This window comes from Lycorma delicatula, chromosome 6, assembly GCF_047948215.1.
Source record: "Lycorma delicatula isolate Av1 chromosome 6, ASM4794821v1, whole genome shotgun sequence".
NCBI classification, from domain to species: Eukaryota; Metazoa; Arthropoda; class Insecta; order Hemiptera; family Fulgoridae; genus Lycorma; species Lycorma delicatula.
The window spans coordinates 38,844,323-38,867,528 of NC_134460.1; the positions used below are offsets into that span (position 1 = coordinate 38,844,323).

A 23,206-nucleotide genomic window follows, 5' to 3' on the forward strand; every position below is an offset into this window, starting at 1 on the left:
TTCTAACGGCATTCTAAACGTTTTAATGCCGAGGGAGTATTGATTGAGTAAATGTTCATTGAAAGGTTGCTGCCTCCGCGTTTGTAACGTGGTCGACTCTTAGAAATTATATTTTAATTAGTTTGTTTATAAGTTGCCGGCTGTTAGTTAATTTAACATTCGTTTTTGTAAATGTTATCCAACTTAAACCTGATTTCGCGTGCTTATGTTATATTTTATTAATTTTTCCGTACGTAATCTAATTTTGTAATCATGAATTACAGAATGTAACCGTTTCGTCATAATAACAGTAATTTCATTTGATATAAAATGTTATGGTTTATAGATAAAGTATTGTTTTTGAATCGATCGATTGTAGAATCTACTAATAACGCATAACTCTTGTTCAGATTAATAATTACATTATATTTTTATGTGTGTAGAAAAGAAAGGTTAAAGTAACAAGATACATGTTAATATTATTGCTGTTTTGTAATAAATAAAATGTTTTAGCTTATTAGTTTTAACTACCGTTTGTTTTGTGTAGTAGTAACTTTTTTAATTAGTTTTATTTGTTAAAGCTATTTTATTTAATTTTTCATTGAATTACATTAAAATAAATTTAGGCATATGCAGAATATATTTTTGTTCATATGTTTATACATTTTTCATTATTACTTCTTTTTATTCATTTTATTTATTATTATTGACATTTATATGTTAATATAGAACTATTTATAGTTCTTTAATGGTATTTTAAACTGGAATGTTAGTATGACTGAATTGTTAATCCATAGCCTACAGTAAAAAAGTCGCCTGATTGTCTGATGCATAGAATTTTTTACGATACCATTTTTTTTTATTATTTACCTTTTTTGTTTTGTAGTAATGGCCATGACTTATTAAAACAGGTTTTCTTCGTTTGAGCTTTAATATATTTATCCTATTATTTACTTTTCGAACATGTACATAATATAATAAATAGGTACTTGTTACATCACGTTAATTAAATACTTAAGAGTTAATTGATTTCCTTTATTGAATTCTATTGTTATAAATTATAATCTTTTACAGTTTTTGAAATGAAAATTTGCGTTTTAATTTTTTTCCAAAAATAGTTTTTTATATTCAACTTTTTATGGTGTTTGAAGTTGTTTTTCGTATTTATTATAATGAAAAGTTTATAAAACATTAGTTTTAGAACAAATTATTTTTGAGTACACTCTTTCTGAACTATTTCATAATTTGTAATAGTTAGGTATTTAGCAAGTAGTTAATTACGGAAACAGTGAATATTTTGTTTTGAGGTCCGTGGAGACCCATGTGAAAACAGGATAAACAAGTCAATAGTATATTGGAGAATTTATGGTAATGACCTTACGGCTAGCAAAAAACCGATAGTTTTTACATTTCTTTCCATGATTGTAATCCCGAAAAACTATTGTTAGATAAGTTACTACGACATGGGTCTTCAACCTTTTTCATCCTCGGACCAATACTTCTAACCTGTACTGAAGACCGATATCCAGAACAAACAATATTTTTATCGAATTCATGTTGCTTTTATATAGGCTTGCACCGCCATCCTAAGCCTAACGACCGCATCTCTCACACATTTGGGTTAACGGAAGATTTTCTAATTTTTTAAGTGATTGTATTTAATTATTTTCTTGTGTCATAATTTATTAATTAACAGTTATATTATTTACTTAAAACGTTGGGTTGTTTGAAGTTTTATTTGATAAGAAAATTGAGATACGGCCATTTGGGTTAGTTAATTCTTAAACTGTTATGTATTCAATGAATTCAGTTCTGTAGCGTTGTACTAGTTCAGTTTATTTATCACAAACTCAACAAATAATGAATGAAATGATATAAAATTGATTTCGACTGTTTTATTCGTTTAATTCTTTCGAAGTTAATCCATAAATATAAAAGTATATCATAAAATAAGATAAATTTTTAATTTTGTTTAATATTTGGGCTACAGAAATCTATGAGGTGGTCCGTGGGTTGAAAACTTATGTTCTACTAATCGGACATTTGTTTATAATCGACGATCTGATTTATTACTCTTGCAGAGTAACATGGCAGTGTTTCTCCTGTAATATTTTTTTTTTTTATAAAAGTTATTGGAACCACTTTTAGTTATTAATGTTTTGCTATTGTTAATAATTTGTAGTCAAATGCCATTAACCGTAACAAATAAATTATAATAAACTAATTCTTTTTATTTGAATTTAAAAAAATTAAATTTGGTGTAACGAGTTAAACTGTATTTTCTCATCATAATTTACTTTTAATATTATTTTAATCTTTAACGGTTTCTTAAGTTTTGTTTAATATAAAATATGTTACTGATAATTAACTTGTTTTTGGGTAAGTTAAAAAGATGGTCTTATTTTGTTATCAGTTCTGACTCCATATAATTCTTAACTGATATTATATTATCATGTTGTCTTTGCATAGTAAAAATATGTATTTTTTATATTTAAATTGCCTTTTTTTCTTTCTTTGGCGGGGTGGAAGGGAGTATATTGGACTAACTTTCGAGTACCTGACGAAAATCCGCATTACTTCCCTACATTATTTCCTTTTGCGACTTCGTTTAGCTCACTGTTCGCAGTGTATATGTTTTTAACAATAATATATATATATATATATATTTCTGGAAGGATTTTTTAATAATTTTTTTTATTGCATATTCAATTAGCCCCTCGGTTAAATAAAATAAAAAAATTATGTAAATATATTAGGAGTTAAGTTTTGATAAAAATATTCTCTATGTTGATTTTAGATAACACTGTTGATAATTATTTTAATTGTTATAATTATTATCGGTTGTGTTATATTGGATTTAATATTATGCAATATGAGGAGAGTCTTGTTTTATTTATCTAGTAGTACAATACACGCATATGCGTTTAGTAATAAATCGCGTTTATACGCGTACCAATGTTATAATGACTGAATAATCTCGAACACTGGTAGCAAGTCTATTTGAATTCTAGTAGCTTACTAAAAATAAGTTAACTTGTTGTAGGCTTGTGTCTCTGTCTTTATATTAGTTCGGTTCGTGGTGTATGTAACGACTACTGAATGTTGATTGCCAAACAAGTACTGGACAAATTTCAAACTAAATTTACGTACAAATCTTATTGTATATACATGTTCGTCCTATGCAGTATATATACATGAGTTGAGGCAGTGCCATTTCGTTTGCTTTTTTTTTAAATAGATTTTTTTAATACGTTGTAGCTATTAAAAAAATGTTATATTACAAAAATAAAAAATAATACGAAACATCGTACCATTTTGATTGGAAAAATGAAAACTGAAAATTTTCTTGATAACTTGATTATTTTTTTTTTATTACAAATATAGTATAAACGCCAAATCTTTTACTAGTCATTTTGTTCGACTCCCTGATATCATAGCCTCAGTAAAAGGATTCTGAATTTAGGCTTTTAAAATACGAAGTATAAAAAAAAAAATAAGCATATTTTCTTTTTTAAAATATATATTATGTTTGTTTAACAGATATTTATTTTCTTTATTGAGAAAAACTAGACCAGTCCGACTAGTGGTAAACACGTCGTTGTAAGTCAGTTGTTTAACTGCTGATTCTCGAAGTCGAAGGTTCTGAGGTTCAAACCCTAGTTAATTTGCTTGCTTTTATACGGATTTGAATTCTTGGCAATGGATATCAGTATACCTTGTTGATTGGGGTTCAATTAACTACACGTCTCAGGAATGATTGGCCTTTTCTTTCTTTTTCCTGTTTAGCCTCCGGTAACTACCGTTTAGATAATTCTTCAGAGGATGAATGAGGATGATATGTATTAGTAACCACCAAAGAACACCGGTATCCACGACCTAGTATTCAAATCCATGTAAAAATATCTGGCTTTACTAGGACTTGAACGCTGTAACTCTAGACTTCCAAATCAGCTGATTAGGGAAGACGCGTTAACTACTAGACCAACCCGGTGGGTTAGGAATGATTGGCCTAAGTCTACAAAACTACACCACGTTGTCATACACATCACCCTCATCTCATTTGGCGGTTGGGGGAGTTGCTTATTGTTCACTAGTGTTGAACACTCATTGAGGAAAGGACATAAAAAAATTAACCAGTTTTTTATTTGAGTTATTATTAAAGTGTTTACTAGTTATATTTATAAAAGCGTTATTGCAGTTATTTTTCTGCCCTTGTTTACATAAAATTTTTATTCACATAAAATTATGTTTCTGAAATTTTTTTGTAGGGTTAAGATGAAATTAAAAAAATTATCTAATTGAGCATTAATTATTTAATTTTGCATTTTTTATGGTGACAAATTAGGTTAGAAATATGTATAACATTGTTTTTTTTTGTTAATTAATTTTTTTTTTAATACTTCTTACTGGCTTTTATAAATGGAGTGAAATTGAATCAACCAACTTGAATGTGTTTTAAATACAACTGTTATAGTTATGATGAACATGTCGTTTGTTACAAGTCATTCTCATAAATGACATTCATACTTAAGAATGAATGATAAATAATTCATTCTTAAGAGTCTTATGCTTCATTTATTAAGGAAGGAAGTAGTTTCCCAATTATTTTCTTCACTGAACCAATACAGTTACATATCAAAATGCAAAAACTCCTGAATTTCTGGTAATATTCAGCCCTATTACTGATACATTTATTTATTCTTTTCACTATAGAGATTGTGTGTGTAATTAATTTAAGAAAAAGCAACGTAACTGGATACTTATAAAATAAATATAAGCATCTCTGATGCTTATATTTGTCAAAATAAATATTGGGCATATAAAATTATATATATACTTCTGTCATCTGGAATTTCCAAACATTCCAGCTATTTTTATTTAACTTCATAAACTGCTATGATTCCATACTTATCCATGTGGTCACAACTAAACAAAATTTTCACGGCTTCTGTTCACAATACTTTTGTAGTGCATATACAACTACAAATTAATGCATTCCTCATTGTGATATACACTGCCTCATCAATAAAGGAGAAATGTAGTGCAAGTATATTTATGCTTGTATTTGTCTGTTGGTAAAAAATGTTAGTGATGCTTCAGGAATATGCACTGATCAGCTCTTAAATAAAATATAGGTAACCCTGCAAGATTATGAACATTATTGTGTTTTTAAATAAATAATATGCAAGGCACATAAATGTATTAAATAAAATTAGATTATCTGATTGTTCTTTTGAGAATTTATTAGTTTAAAATAATTTTATGATATATTAATAGAATTTAAAGTTGAATTGACAACTTAGTAGTTAGATCATGTATGTATATATATATATATTTTTTTATTTTATTGAAACTGCCCTTTATTATCCTTTTTGACAACATAAACAAAACTTTCACTTCCTTGATCATTTTATTGGGAAGACCAAATTATTATTACATCATATTTTCAGACCACAAGGATTATTGACTGTTTGGACTAAGTCTGTTGCAGGATTTCTTTTTTCTGTTATAAAATAGCTATATATACAAACTCTATTGTGATACAATTGAAATGTTGGTTTGTATTGATTGATAGTTAGTGAGTGTTGATAGTAAAAGTAGCGTTAAAAAAACCATGAAAAATAATATATGCAGTATATCAGAGTTCTTGTTATAATTATGACTTTTCGTTTGTGTTATTAAAATTACATTTATGAAGTAAACTGGTGGTCAGTGTTTGTATCTATTTAAAACACTCTGCAATATGTTATGGGCCCAGACATATCACAGTGAATGGATTGGAAGTCGTGAGAATTCTGTTCTGTGACCACGTGGATAAATATGGAATCACAGTTTATGAAGTGAAATGAAAATAACTGGAATGTTTGGAAATTCCAGATAAGAGTAGAATTGTTAGTTAAAGATATCTTCGATATTACGAATAAAGATATACAAAAACCAGAAGGTTCGAAAGCTGCAGAATTGAAAAAAAATTAAATTTATAATGCACATGCACAGGAAGTGTTAGTAACATGTATAGAATCCGCCTTTGTCCCATATTTTAATGTGCTAGACTGCAAATGAAATGTGGTCTAAATTGAAAATATATTAGTGTCGATTGTGTTACATTTATTACAGCAGAAATATTTTAATTTGAAGTTTGAAAACTTTGTTATGGACTTTCTATCAAAAATTCAAAATTTAACTGCTACTACTAAGCCGCAGAAGCCAGAAATACCTGAAAAAATAATTATTACAAAAGTAATTATGTTTTCACCAGATCATTATAAAAATTTTTTGTCTGCTTGGGAATTTGTAGCTGAAAATCAACAAACTAAGCAATTTAATAGTTAGATTATTGATTGAAGAAGGGCGTTCAAAATTTAGTGAAGAACTAGAACTGTGGCGTTAATTGTTAAACATGTAAATAAGTTTAGTCTCAAATGTTTCTCTTGCAGAGAGGTTGGACAGAAAAAGAATCAATGTAAGAATTATTCAAGTTCTGTGTAAAATAAAAATATTTGGCGTCATTTTTACCGTAAGAAGGTCCATATATCAAAAGATTGTTGATTTCGTAAAAAAAAAATTATCAGAGTTAAAAAACAAAATATAATTGATTCAGATGAATGATTGGCCTTAATTGGAGTTTCTGAGTTAAATTTGGATACAGAATGGGATCTTGTTAGTGGAGTATCTGAGAATATGTGTCATGATCTAAAGATCTTTGGAAAATATGTACAGCTTAATTAATCGAAACAAGTTTGAATAGGTTCAGTAATCTCTGCACAGTTGGTATTGGCACTGTTTTTTTTAAATCATGCAATGGACAAAAGTTCATAAATATGATAATGAAAAATGTTCTATATGTACCTGATTTACGAATGAATCTTTTCTAACAGGACAAGACTCTGGATAATGGTTTTTATTTGAAGTCAAATGCCTGTGAAGTACAATTAATTTACAAGAATACAAATCGAGTTTGTTCATTGGCTAGATGCTCAAATAAACTTTTTCGCATGATGTTTTATTTGTATAACCAGAATTTTGTAGACCAAGATGATTATTGTATGGCTAATAATGCCTTAGTGTGCTCAAATAAAAAATCTTTCATCTGGTGGCATGAAAGTTTGGCACATCAAAATTTTAATCATGTGAGAAGTTTTTCGAATCAAAATGGTGTTATGTGTGAAGATAAAAATGAAACCTTGTTCTGCGAAGCCTGTGTGCATGGTAAACATCATGACTCATTCAAAAGAAGTAATTCACAATCAACTGAAGTTTGAAACATAATCCATATGATATCTGTTGTCCTACCTATTGAGTAGACTCAATAAGTGGCTCTCGTTACGCGTTTTTATTGAAAGATAACTATTTTGCATTATAGGCAGAATAAAACAATACACCTTGTAAAAACAAGGAAGAAGTTTATGGTAAGCTTAAACTTTTTGTGAAACTGTATGAAACCAAATCAAATGGGTTTGAAAATTAAAATCTTAAGAACAGATAATAGAAAGGAGTTTGTTAATCACAGTGTGAGAAAACTTCTGACTCTGTACATAATTCTAGCTAGAACTGTACTAGCTGCTAAACATTTAAGTAAGTCATTTTCAGCTGAAACAGCAAATACAGTTGTTTATCTGATTAATAGAATTGGGGAAAGTATAGTGAAAGTTAAAACATCTTATGAATTATGGAATAATAAGTAAAGTACCGATTAAAAAAAAATAAAACCACCATTTGGTACAGAAATGTGGGTGCATGTATCAAAAGAGAAGAGAAAGAAGATTAATCTTAAAAGTAGAAAGAAAATTTTTGTAGGTTATGATGAAAGTATACAAAGACTGAGAGTTTATTTTTCTGATATGAATACAGTAACGTTAGAAAGAGATATTATTTTTTTTTTCCATCTAAACCCAATAATTTATCATTTTTTGATTGTAATATCAACGTGAAGGAAGAAGAACCTACATCTGAAGCTGAACATGTTGAAAACATAATTAAGGATGTGAGTACAGATGAAAGTTTAAAAAGAAATTCTCTGAACATAAACAACATTCATAGTCCTACTGATAGAAGACAGCTTCGTCCTAGGGATCAGCTGCAGCCTCCAGTTAAATGTAATTATTATGAAACTGTCATTGCAGTGTGACCGACATTGAAGAACCAACATCATATGAAGAAGTTAAACAGTAAGTTTTTGCTAAGCAGTGACTGGTTTGATGCAGCTCTCCAAGATTCCTTATCTAGTAATAGTCGTTTAATTTCGGTATACCCCCTACATCCTGCATCCCTAACAATTTGTTTTACATATTCCAAACGTTGCCTGCCTAAACAATTTTTCCTTCTACCTGTCCCTCCAGTATTAAAGCGACTATTCCAGGACGCCTTAATATGTGGCCTATAAGTCTGTCCCTTCTTTTAACTATATTTTTCCAAACGCTTCTTTCTTCATCTATTTGCCACAACACCTCTTCATTTGTCACTTTATCCACCCATCTGATTTTTAACATTCTCCTATAGCACCGCATTTCAAAAGCTTCTAATCTTTTCTTCTCAGGTACTCAAATCGTCTTGAGTTTCACTTCCATTTAAAGCAACGCTCCAAACATACTTTCAACAATCTTTTCCTGACATTTAAGTTAATTTTTATGTAAGCAAATTATATTTCTGACTGAAGGCTCATTTCGCCTGTGCTATTCTGCATTTTATATCGCTCCTGCTTTGTCCATCTTTAGTAATTCTACTTCCCAAATAAAAAAATTCTTCTACCTCCATAATCTTTTATCCTCCTATTTTCACATTCAGTGGTCCATCTTTGTTATTTCTACTACATTTCATTACTTTCGTTTTGTTCTTGTTTATTGAACCGAGATAATCAAGACAAAATATTTCAATTTAAATCTATGTTAATTGCCAGAGGGTTTATGCAGTAAAGGTTAGCATATGGTATTTATTCTTCTGTTGCCAGATTAGATACAGTTAGATTAATGTTGGCTGTTAGTGTAAATTTTGATTGGCCTGTTACAAATGGATGTCTGTAATGCCTTTTTGCATGGCAAATTGAAAGAAAATGTATTTATATATTCACCTGAGAATTGCAGTTTACCAACTGATAAAGTGTACGAACTTAAGAAAGCAATTTATGATTTAAAAAATTCTCCCAAATGCTGGTATGATAAATTTGATGAATTCATGATATCTCAGAATTTTGTGAGGTAAAGTAATGCTTATTGTTTATTTATCAGACTATCTAAAGTTTTAAAAAATTATGTTGATTATCACAGGTTCAAATAAGCAAGAAAATTAATATTTTTAAGAATGAAATGATGAGTAAGTTTAAAATGAAAGATCTGGATAAGATTTCATATTATTTACGTATTACTGTGGAACAAAGTTAAGTACAATATAAATTTATACTCAAAATACATGAAGTTACTAATTATAAAAAAATTATTTCAAGAATCACTATTCAGAAAATGTTAATGAAGATTATTTGAGCACATATTCGCATACGAATAGAAAATTTGGTGATTTTTTTTTTTTAATTTTTTAATTAATATTATTAAAAAATTCATCAACAAAGTAATATCATTTCTGTAAAAAAAGTTTTTAATTCTTATTAAAAACTATTTTTAATAACAAAATTATTGAGAACATTTTTTAAATGTTTGGGTAATTATTAAAAATGCAAATGGAATCATAATAAGCTGATTGATGTTTTGTAACATTATACAGAAATAGTTCTGTTATTTGGTTTGATAGAAATATATAATGCTATTTTTTTTTTCTTTTAAGAATAAGTGAATACTATTTTTGCAGAGATTGTACATTCATAAATATATATGCAAGGATAAAGTTAACAGTCATTGCCATCAACCACAAAATTAAATTTTGTTTAATCAATGTTATCATATACCACTATTCTGATCTCAGACGATAATATTAGAGAGATGTGCATTTCTTATCTTAGAAATGCATATTAATAATTGACGATTGGTCCATAATATAGATTAAAAATTTACATTGCTAAATACAGCTTCATCATGTTCTGTCTTAATAAAATATTATCAAGCTATGTAGGTTCCATGAACTACAGAAATAGAGAGAGATATATATAGAGAGAGAGAGAGTGAGAGAGTGAGCGAGTCAAAACTATGAAAACACCTCAACAGTTTGAAAACCGTTCCAGATAGAATACTGTAACTTTCAGAATAAGGTATTGGCCAATTACCTTTTGACTAGAAATAGAATTGCATACCTCCTTTTATTTCACCCTCCCTTCTTAGGAGGTAGCTCAGGGGTTCTTTTAATTCAAATATTTTTCACAAACTATTCAAATATTTTTTTTAACTTTGTGATATATCATTTAAAAACCTCTGTTAAGACAAGAAAAATGGTATAAGTAAAAGGTTGGTACGAAGTCTGTACCTAAAATTGCGGCAAGATAAAGTTTAGATTTAAAAAAAAATTGCATTGATAATTTAAGGAACTGTTAGCGCAAATAAATAAATTTATAACATTTTGATTAAATATTATCGAATAAATTTATTTAAAAAAAATATATATATTTATTAAGTATAACGTTTGTTTATTTACTTTTAATTATTATTTCCTTTTAATAAATGTTAGAAATGTTCTTATTCTGTTATTTGGCAGTATGCCAGTCGGTTGTAAAAGGTTGATACTGCGTTAGTCGATGATTCCCTAGTAATATTTTGTGCTAATTCTCGAATTCTGTTTTGTAAATCGCCGATACCCTGAGGGTTAGGGCCACTTAAAAAGTGGCCCCAAAGAAAGTAATCCGATGGTGACAAATCGGGTGATCTCGCTGGCCATTCTATTTGACCCCTTCGGCCAATCCATCTTCCAGGAAAAAATGTATCTAAAATTTCACATACCTGAAGACCGAAATGATTCGGGCACCATGTTGTTGAAAGCAAATAATTTGGAATTTGGGACCATCCCAACTCCGTAGGGGAAGACACCCACCCTGTGACGCTTCCGGTCGCCACCCCCCCGTTCCTAGCCCTAAAGGGCTTTAACGGGCGTCGTCTTTCTCCCTTTAACTTTTTACATCTCACAGTAATAAGCAAGGCCTTGCTGGAATGCCACCAATGTAAATGCCTCGGTAGACATTTACATCGGTGAAAACTCAGTTTTTGCCTTCGCTGTAGGCCTCGTCCGGATATCTTGAATGTTCTACATCTTTGCCCTCTGAAATAGATAACCGATTTCGCGGAAGCACGAACCCCGCGCCTAGTTCTTCTTTTAGTGAGCCACTTTCTTGTAAATGTCTCAAGATTTCGAGGCAAGTTGAAAAACAACATACCACCAAAAATGTTGTTTCGCAATGTTGTTCGAAAATTTAGTCCTAGTTCCCTTAGTGAACTCAACTTCAGTTCTTACCCCTGACTTGGTTAATATACGGACTCTGTTCTGGTCTACAAGAGAAAGGAGGACAGACCTCCTACTCCCACTCAGCTTCATCACAGTCCCGCGTGACATTTACTTCAATTACTACCATCGCTGAGATTCCACTACACCTCAGGGCTGCATGGGAATCCATGTCCTGAAATTTGGGACCAACAGCGTTTTTGAATGGTTGGAATGATATAATCAAGAAGCAAAGCCTCAAATTTCACTGCGTTTAAATTTCCATCCATAAATATAGGCACTACAAATCATCCACCAACAATACCTTCTCATAGATTTATTTTGACTGGATACTGTGTATGTGCCTCACGATACCAGTTTGGGTTATTATCAGTCCAGTATCGACAATTATGGCGATTTATATTGGCATTTAAGAAAAATGTGGCATAATCACTAATAATTATGTTGTTTAATAAACTACGATCTGCACAAATATTGTTCGTTATAATTTCGCAGAACTGAAGTGCACGATCGTAGTCTTTTTCAGTAAGTTCTACACCAGACGAATTTTGAAGAGGTTGAAATTTTAATTTTTGAATCACTGAATAGAGTTCGACTCAAGGAATGAGGATGCTCAATAAATTCTTGCATAATCTCTTTTAGATTTTTTTATTATTTGTTGCAGATTTAGGTCTTTCTGTTTTTCTCCTGTTATTAGTGCTCCCTGTTTCTTCAAATCGTTTAACGGGTTTTGACACTGTACTTTGGAAATAGGGTTACGATTATTAAATGGTGATTGAGAAAACAGATTGGGTCGGGTACAAGGATTCTTTTAGTCAATACGACAAGAATGGTAGCGCAATCCATCAACTTGCCAAGTTTACACACCTGATATTCGATAGTGTAAGTGAATATATCCCTTTAACATCTGGGAAGCCAAGGCGGCCTGTTCCTTAGTGGGACAAACACTGCGAAAGTGCACTAAGGGATCGACGTAGGGCTCTACGTATTTTCAATCGAAAGCCTACGACAGAAATGCTCTACGTCTTCCGCAGTGCGAGATCTATATGCCGTCGAATGTTTCGGTATATGAACGGAAATCATAGCTGAATTATGTCGATACTATTTGTCGGACAACTCCATCATCGGTTGTTTGGAGAATAGTTCAGTCCATATGTAGATCAGGACAATCACCATAGCCGATTGGACTGAAAAGCAACGGCTTTTCAGTCACTGCTCCAATTGATGTGAAGAACACATTTAGAGACTCCTTTAGGTGTTTTACTTACATCACACCTCCTGAGTTTATGAGTTATAAGTTGAAGCTAGAAAATATCCCGTTTCTGATTGGACACCGAAATGAATTAAACATACCTTTTTCTTTTGATGAGCTTAAGTATGTCTTGAATAATTTCTATGACACTTCCCTCGGAAATAACATCAGGCTCAGTATGTTATTACACCTTCCGGATACTGTATTTTGTGTATCTTTTTTTTTCTCTTTAGCCTCCAGGAATTACAGTCGGGTATTACTTCAGAGGATGAATGAGGATGATATGTACGTGAAAAGTGTAGTTTTATACAGTCTCAGTTCAACCATTTCTGAGATGTGTGGTTAATTGAAACCCAACCACCAAAGAACACCGGTATCCATGATCTAGTATTCAAATCCATATAAAAGTAATTCCCTTTACTAGGGTTTGAATGTTGGAACTCTCGACTTTTAAATCAGTTGATTTCAGAAGACGCATTCACCACTAGACCAATTCGGTGGGTCAAATCTTTTGTGTGTCTATAAAAGAATATCTTCTGAACAGTTTTTTCCAGATTCTTTACAGAAGCACTGGTGATTCCCGCACTGATTCCTGGTAAAGATAAATCATGTCCCTCGAGTTATCGTTCTATCTCCTTGACCAGTACCCTGTTCAAGGTGATGGAATGAATAGTAAACTGTCGTCTATTGTGGTACCTTGAGAAAAATGCCCTTATTGTCCCCAAACATTGCGGTTAGATCATCTCTCGAACATGTATTTGTTCTTGAATCTGTCATTGAAAACGCCTTCCTTCTTCGCCAACACTTTCTTGCTGTTTTTTCTTTTTTATGCAAAAGGTATACAACAAGGTTTGAAGGAGAGAAATCCCAAATAAACTTCATGAATGAGGTATACAAGGGAATCTCCAAGCAATTAACAGGGGTTTCCTCAGTTTTCGATCATTTCAAGTTCGAGTTAGTATATCCGAAAATTTCACACTAGAAAATGGAATACCCCAGGGAAGTATTCAGAGTGTTATCTTGTTTGCTGTAGCCATAAATACTATAACAAACTGCGTGCAAAAACCCTTTATGTATTTTTTATTTGTAGATGATTTTTCAATTTACATTGCATCTAGAACTTTAGGTACTGGTGAGATAGACTGCCCCAAAACACAATAATCATTTTAGAGTCGTGGCGTAAAGGACTGTATTCACGTTTTCTTTTGGAGAAGACAAATGCATTTGATTTTCACACTTGAGCGAACATGTTTACCCTCAACTGTTTCTACATGGTGAACTAGTTGCACACGGGTTAGATTTTTGGGATTGTGGTTTGATGTATGATTAACATGGGTAACACATTTAAAGAAGCTAAAGGTAAAATGTCTAAAAATGCTGAGAGTTCTATCTAATACTCGTTCGGCAGCTGATCGAGTATGTATGTTGCACATCTAATGAGCTCTGATCCATTCCTGCTTACACTATGGATGCACGGCTTGCTCATCCACATGAACAGCCGGTCTAAGGATGATCGATGTTGTCCATCTTTCATTTATCCATCTTGCTACAGGTGCGTTTCACTCAAGCTCTGTAGTAAGTCTACTACTGGACAGTGGTGAGCCATCTATTTGGAACAGACGAAACCAAATTGTTTGCTCCTATGTAGCTTGCATTGAAGTGCAACCAAATCAGCTTACCTTTGATGCAGTATTCTCCAACCAGCATGTTAATTGATATGAGGAACGGCCAAGATCTTCTCCGCTAGCCATCAGAACTCATCAGCTTTTCTTATTTCTAAATATACAATTACCTCCAGTACCTCCTGTTACTCAATGTTATTATCCTGGCGACCTTCCCTTGTAAATTATTGCTTTAGTCTTGGTCGATATCAAAAAAAGAATATGATTCCATGAGTGCTTTTCAGTTGATCAGTGACGTACTCCAGACACCCTGTTGTTTGTGATATACAGTCTGTTATCTCTGAAATGACTCAGCGTAACATAACTGTGAGTTTCTGCTGGATCCTTAGACATATTGGAATTTCAGACAATGAGTTTACTAATTATGCGGCAAAAGAGGCCTGCTTGCATCTCCTTTCACTACTCATGTTGTTTTGAATGATCTTGTCTGCTTTCTGAAGAGGGTTGTTCGTGATGAGTGGCAAACTGAATGTAATGCTACCATCAACAATAAACTTCATCCAGTTAGGAACGCTGCGTCACCATGGAGCTCCTCATGCAGGAATAACCATTGAGAGGAGGTTGTTATTTGCCATTTGTTAATAGGGCACACTAAACTTGCTCATGGACATCTTGTGGATCAGACCGATGTACCTGTCCATTTTTGATGTGACAGTATTTTTATTTATTTACTCTTTACATTGTAACAAAAACATTTTTTTGTTAAAAATAAAATTTGAAATTTAAAAAAAAATCTAAATTTAACTTTTAAAATAGATTTTGATTTAATTCAGTTTAATTTCTTTTTATTCAATTTTATTATTTGAACGTATTAAATTTAGTAATTTTCAAAATCAAACTTTATTCCTCCACCATTTTTTACAGACCATGGTACGAACCAACTTTTTATTTATAACATTTTTCTTATCTGAAAGAGACCTTTAAAATGATTTATCACGCAATAGGTGTTACGTTTTAAAATATGTGAGTTACAACCCAGAGTTGTTGAAGCTGTTTTATTTTAAAGTTGTTGAGGGGTTTCCATACTTTAGTTTCACTATACACACACACATGCACACACACACACACACACACACAGAGAGAGAGAGAGTGAGAGAGAAATTTTCTTGTTTAAAATTGCTCAAGGCAAGTTGAAAAATTAACTACTTGTGGTCATCAGAACTTAGTGTATGTAGGTCTTAATTGTATTTCTGGTATAATTATTATTTTTTCTTTTTTCACCAGTATTCCATTCATCATCCTTTCATTTATATGTGTGTGTGTATATATATATATATATATTTAAGTTTGCAAATGCAATAAAACTAACATGTCAAAGTGCAAGATCTAATTGAATTAATTACATTGCATAGAAAGAAACTATGAGAATCAATGTTTTTTTATAGTAAAAATAAATGTTTAGTTATTTGGAAAATTGTTTATGTATTCTCCTGTTTGTAAACTAATTCATGTAACACTATATATATTTAACAAACGATTGAGTTGTAGCATTGCTACTCTTTTTCTTATGTAATGCTAATAACAATATTTCTTTCTTTATATTAAAAAATGTTGCGTATTACATTTTAAATTTACTGTAACAGTCATTATCATCTTATTAAACAAACCATCAGGTTTAATTTGAGAATGTTTATATATATATATATATATATACATACATACATACATACATACATACATACATACATACATACATACACACATTACTTACAATAGAATACAAATTGCTTTGTTTTCTCTAACCAGTTTTCCAGGTACTGCTGGGTCTGGATGTGTGTGTGTATATGCAAATGCAATTACTGTTACCTGCTTGGCAGACCATTAGCTGCAGATGTAGTGCAATGTAAGTGTAAGTGCATCGGTAAATATGTAATCTGGAACAGACTGAGGTCGACCACTCCTCCTGATGCATGTAATTAATTAAAACCCAACGACCAAAAAACACCTGTATCCACAGTCTAGCCTAAATATAAATCCATATAAAAGTAGCTGCCTTTGCAAGGACTCTAACCTAAGAACTCTTGACTTAGAAAAATAAGCTAATTTTGTGTGACGAGTTTAACCACTAGATTAACTCGGCGAGTTACAACAGTATACAAAGTAATTGGGGTAAAACAAAGAAATTGTTTAGATATAAGTCTTTATTGAAGTAATTTCACTTCATTTACGTTATTTAATTATAATATGAAATTCTTTAGCTTTAATAACATTTTTTTAATAATTTTTTTGTCAGTTTCACTATATTACTACATATATTTTTCACTTCTTATATAATATCACTCTTCTCATATTTTCATTTAACCATATTTTAGTTGAGGAAAAAATTAGTCGAGGCATCTTTTCAATACACTTTATAAATTTTAAATTAGATTTAAATCTAGAGAATGTCCAGGTCAATCAAAAATATTTGTTATTTATTGCATACATTTTTTTTTTTGAATAGTTTTAAATTACGGTGCAGTGAACCATGCTATCAGCAAGCGTTCACATGAATGATACAATTTTCCTTTTTATAATTATTATGAACTGCAGTGAATTCATCATTCCTTCCACTGGTACTAAGTTTCCAGGCCCACTAAATATGAAATAACTGCAAAACATAATTTTTGTAGTGTATTTAATGGTCTTTTGAATATGTTCAGCTCCCACTGATTCATCTAACCACAGTTATTCTAAAATCTTTCGCTAAAAAGTGTGATTCATCACTGAGTATTTATTTCAATTGTAACTCTTTAAAATTTTTATTTCATCATTGCAGGTGTTAATAAATATTTTTTTAGTGGTTTTCTGGCCTGTCACATTACTTCAATAAATCTACACCACATCGTCATTGAATCGATGCTGATACAGTTGTCAATAAGTCTCTTACTTGACACAGAGGATGAATTTAACTGTTCTACATTAAAATTTCACCCATCTTATGACTTCTGTTACATTTCTATTCATATTACTCTTTGACTTTGGAGAAAATGTTCCTAAATCATAACTTATTCTGGAGACAACTGTTCTGGTGGGGGGATTTACCATTAGTACTGCAGTATACCTTTTACAGAGATGTGTGCTCATGTAACACAATCTGCTCTTGTAAGTAATATCTATTCTTAAAGACATAAACATTAGCTAACTGACTATAAACACATACATCTATAAATTCTAGTCTGAACTTAGAGAATGAGTTGTTGAAAAAAGTTGGCCGAACTATTTTCAACTATAAAGCAGTTAAAACTGGTTTTTGATAACCACTTTCAGTAAAAGAAATGAAGTGAAAAAATTAACTTGTTCCAATTAATTCACACATTACTGTTTATATATTTACTAATCCAATCGCTACTCAATTGTGTAATTATGATTTACGTTATTTGTAATTAATTATCATATATAAATACAATACATGTGTTTTTTGAAGAGTTACTATGTAAAAATGTTGTTAAAATTTCAGTTAAACTTGATTAAGTTTTAACCTCTGATGCAGCTGGTAGTAATCCGTAAGGAAATTATAAGATATTACTTCCGTATTGAGTAGGATGTTAAAGATAAGAAAGAGTATAAATACATGTTTAGTATTCAGATTGTTTTTATTGATTTTCAATACTTTTTTAAGCAAAACCAGGTATTTTGACCCAATTACCAATAAAGATGACAAATGAATTTTTATAGTGAATAAATCATTTACGAGGCTGACTGGGATTTGAGTTCAGAACGTTCAATGTAAAACGCAGTAATGCCCTTTTTACTACTAAGGCCATCAAGTTTGTACGTTTAGTAACTATCATAACTAAAAAAGGTTGCGGAAGACTTGACATAAGCCAGACTCACTGTTGAAATCATCATAACCATTTACTAGAAAGAGTATCCCGTGTTACATTATTATGGAAATTGAGTGAAGTAATTTCCTGTCACTTTCTCAAGCCTTCTTGGGGGTCCATCGTAAGTATTTTCTCCACTGTCCCCCTTTGGGGGAGACACTCAATAATTTTAAATGGAAAGAGGATAGGCTTGTAACAGAGATCATTTTAAAAGATATCGAAAAACAAAAATTTGGTGTTAAATAACTTCTGGCTAATCAACAGTAACTAAAATGGAGTCCTTTATATTTTCACATATAGTTTCAAAAGTGGCGTGTAGTACACTTCAAATAAGTGGTGCATTAACCCACCTGGTTGGTCTAGTGGTGAACGCATCTTCCCAAATCAGCTAATATGGAAGTCGAGAGTTCCTGTGTTCAAGTCCTAGTAAAGCCAGCTATTTTTACACGGACTTGAATACTAGATCGTGGATACCGGTGTTCTTTGGTGGTTGGGTTTCAATTAGCCACACATCTCAGGTATGGTCGAACTGAGAATGTACAAGACTACACTTCATTCACACTCATACATATCATCCTCATTCATCCTCTGAAGTATTATCTAAACGGTAGTTACCGGAGGCTAAACAGGAAAAAAAAAGAGAAAAAAAAGGTGGTGCATTAGTTTTGAGGTAATTTTTTTTTTCTGTTGCCACTTTTGAAACTGTGCTAAAATTGTGATAACTTTGAATTGACACCATTTAATTTTTATCATATTCAGTCAAGGAGACAGGGAGATAAGGATCTTGTATTTCAAAACTTTACTCAAAGAGTCAGTAAATTTTTTCATGTAATTTAATGCTTGTTATACAGTTAAGATATTTTTTGATTGTATGTGGTTTTAATCAACCCCCCCCCCCTTCAATAAATAGGTGTGTGCAAAATACCCTGATTTCTGTTGTTTTTTTTTTTTTTGTTTCTGGCCTCAAAGTTTTATTCTTATACCAATTAGATGATTCTGTTACATTAATATAGCACATTTATCATGCATTAATCAGAAGTAGGCGGTATTAAGATTAATTTTTTTCTTTTTTTCATCAGTTGTTGTTTTGCTGATTCAGACTGAATTAACCGATTTTTATGAAATTTTATATGATAACTTCTGAATAAAATGGGTTGTTGATGATAATATTTGTGTTTGGTTACCATTTTTCAAAGGGGTTCCCATAACTCAAAATTTAACTGAAAGTGTAGAATAATTTTTTACTTCCTTACTTACAACAATCTTAATGTTCGCACTTAATTTTCCTCTTAAATTGTGGACTGTAAAGAACAGTTTTATTAAACTTGACCTTTGCTACTTAAGTTTAATTAAATTAAGGATGCAGCTGTCTTGACATTCCAAGTGGTATTGTGCATGAATCAGATTGTTATGGATGCGTTTTATTATTCTTTAAATCAAACTAACCTTGGTTGTTTTAGTAGTTTAATACAGTTTATACGTAAAGAAATACATGTAATTTTCTACTAAAAATATACATATGTATTTTTTTTAACCTATTTATTTTCTAAATTTCTCAGCTGTTATATTTCCTCCTACTCGGAATTTTTAATTTTCGAGGTCCCGTAAATTAAAAAAAACCAAAAAAAAAAACCATTAAAATACACAAATACAAAATTCTGAGAGAGGAATTAATTATTCTTAAGGATGTATGTAGAAAAGGTAAGCAGAAATTACTTTTGGTTAACAACATAGAGGTTATTAAATTAAAATAGCATAGTAAACCAAATAAGCTGGAAACTTCTAACCTGGGTGGGATTTTCTCTTAACGTAGGGAGATTTTTTCTCACCCCTAAGCATTTCAAATCGATCTGCTGTATACATATACCCGTTATTAATTCATATATATTCCGAATGGCTGGGAAATTGAAATTTATTATAGTTATTATCCAAGGGATTCATAGAAAAAGAAAGAAAACAAATTATTTCGATTAGAAAAAAACTTGTCACCTTTTTTCAACTGCCAAGACCGGAAGAGCTAATAAATTGAAACTTGATAGATATTTACCCCTTAATTTTAAGTTATCATTAAAGATGAATTTTACCTCATTCGCCCGTAGGGTGTTAAAGGTAGTAGACCCAATTTTTTAAACCAGTGTATCTCGCTTCAGATAGGCAGTAGAATGAAATTTATTGGAAATATATTGTCGCGTGTTCGCGAGTGGATCAGGATTTTGAGAGATTGACAATTGAACATTTTTATATAATTACAATTTATTAGTTTAAGAACATAAATAAAATAGGACAAATCAATAATTTAAATGACAATAAGAATAAATAGTAAACGCCAATAATAAACAACTGACAATAATAATAATAAGAAATAATAACAATAATGACAACAGAAATAATAATAATAATAAACAGGGATTACATACAAAACAGAATTTAGAATAACCGCCAGAATTTATTTACAGGTAGTTAAAAATGTAAAACCAGAATTCAGTCCCATTCACCAAAGACATTAGCATGACCGCTAATCTTACACTTTTTAACAACTAGTCTTGCTTTAACAACAATAGATACGACAAATATAAAGTTCTTTTACTACAAATAGCAAGGAACGGTGGGGGGAGGGGCTGTGGCGACCGTAACGTCACTAGGCGGGTAGGTGTCTTCCCCTACGTGGTTGGGATCACTCCCATACTTAAGAGTTATAGCGATTTACGACTCCATTAACATGAAATGTCGCTTCATCAGAAAATAAAAAAACGCTGCTGATGAGTTTTCATCTGAAGAAATAACACGGTGGTTACAAATTGAAATTTTTGTGGTTTATCGTTAGATTTAATTTCATGGAGTAGTGCAGTTTATAATCACGAATTTTCAGTCGTTAGGGAATATCATGATGTTCCCTAACAGTGCTTCTATTAATGTCTTGTTGATGTCTAACATTACGAATTGAACGTATTGGATTTCGTCGAAAAGACGATTTAATTCTTTCTGTATTTCTGGTACTTGTTTAGGCCTTCCTGGTAAGTGTCCTTCAAAATTCTTCCGGTACCCGAAAACTGTTCACACAACTAATTTATGCTTTTGTCACTCGGAAGAATTTCTACGATAGACTCTAGTAAAATTTCTTTGTACGAAAGTCATGATTGTGTTTCTGCGAACCGGTACACGCACTGTGTTTTTTTTTCTCTTGTGCGACGCCATAGTAATGAAGCCCGGTCTCATAACAATTTGGCCTGTGCAATAGTTTAACGTAGCTGCTATATGGTGGATTAAAAATGAATTGCTTCAAGATTACCCATAAAACGTTATTGAATGTTGTAAAATTAAAACTAAATTCGTTCTTGAAACCCTGGAGTTCTTCTTCGGACATTCAGTATATCAAGAAGGAATGAGTAAGAATTTTTTTTTTGTTTTTTAGCATTTTTAATACTTTTTAACTAAAGTAATAATTATGTTTAAATGAAAAGTAGTTAGTTAAAATGTTATTAGGTAAACATTTTGTTAATTTTTTTAAACATTATTTGGCTAATGTAATAATTAAAATTAATTTAACAAACTTTAACGCTTTTGTTTTAGCGATTTGATTGTACTACTATATAATGAAATTTTATTGTGTATGAAAATGTTTTACCACAGTTAATATTAAATATTAATAATGTTTCTTGATCCTAACTTTAAAAATTAAATCCCTTTGTGTACCACGACATTATCTTTTGATATATTACACAATATAAATCCCTTTCAGATTATTACATCAACGTAATCTCTTTTATTAAATTGTGTTAATCTATTTGAGAAAGTTTAATTTATCATGCAGTGTATTATCTTAAAACAAGAAAACTATATGAACTGTAGGTGTATTTAAATTAATACTTTTATTTATGTTATCGAAGATGCTCTGCGACGTTACGTCATGTTTTCATAATAATAATAGTAATGATAATAATAATAATGTCCTTTTTCTTTTCGTTCCGACCACTGCGGATCACGTTTGCGTTGTTTTGATTATTATTCTTCTCTCAAAAGGTTTTCATTCTTTTGTTCTGTTGCCGCCTTTCTTCCGTCCGTCTATTCAGGTTTATACCTTCTTTTTCTTTTTTTCTGGAAACTTAGATTCTCGAATCAATTTTATAAATTTAACTCGTATCTTTACAAGAACCTTAGAAATGCGTAATGTTTTTTAAATCTGTTTCTATTTATTTAAACCGGTTGGTCTTTGTGGCTCTGTTTATGTAGAAATTAAATATTTGTTTTGTCAATCTTTGGTTAAGAAGATGTGAGAAGACACGTTCACCATGGGTCTCGATCTCAAAATTTTATTCAAAAGAGTAGAAAACTTACTTTTTTTACATTTATCTTTACTTGTTTATTTTAATGCCCTTTTCATTTTTTTTTCTAAGTAGCATTGTGTCGATGGCTTAGGTACCCAGTTATGCAAACTCTTGACCGATTTTTTTCGTTTTTACATTATTAGAATGATTATTTAAATCACATGCTTTGTAATGACTTTTTCACCTTTATAATGTTTCCTCAGATTTATTCTCCTTCGTAATAGTTAATAAAGAAGCAATTACGTTTTTTTAGATACGATGTTTCCACTTTTTTTTTATGTAAGTTTTCTTTTCTTCATTTTTGGAGTAACATTCAATTTGTTTAAAGTCATTATTATGCGATCTACCCGCGCCTTGTGTTTCCTTAAAAGTATTTATAATCTAAACAAGAAAAAATAAATCGAATTTATTTTTTTCAGTGATATCATTTTCTTAAAAAGTGAAATTTCGGCTACAAGAACAACGAGTATATGACCAAAGCGAAAACAACCGTAGAAAGAGAAAGGAAAAATTCACTATTCAAGATATTGTATAACTTGACCGGAGTTGCCGGGAAAGAATTGCAAGATTTTTCCAGTTATAATAAGAAAAAAAAAAAAACTAAAGTTGCGGTAGGTCTGAGTATGATAAATAGAAAATAATCTGTATAAAAAAAATTACTATAGTGGTATTTGTTCTTATTTTATTTTAACGCATATATCTGCAATGTCAGTTAGACGTAATATATAATCCTGTTTATCTACTATACTACTTATATAACGTTTTAATTACTTGCATTTTTATAGTCTG

The 23,206-nt window shown here is 30.9% G+C and overlaps 1 protein-coding gene across 2 annotated transcripts in view; it reads left to right on the forward strand.

Annotated features, from left to right (window-relative positions):
* Window positions 1-23,206, forward strand: part of LOC142326999 (UBA-like domain-containing protein 2-A) — a 187,349-nt gene that overhangs the window by 608 nt on the left and 163,535 nt on the right. The gene's annotated exons all lie outside the window — the stretch shown is intronic.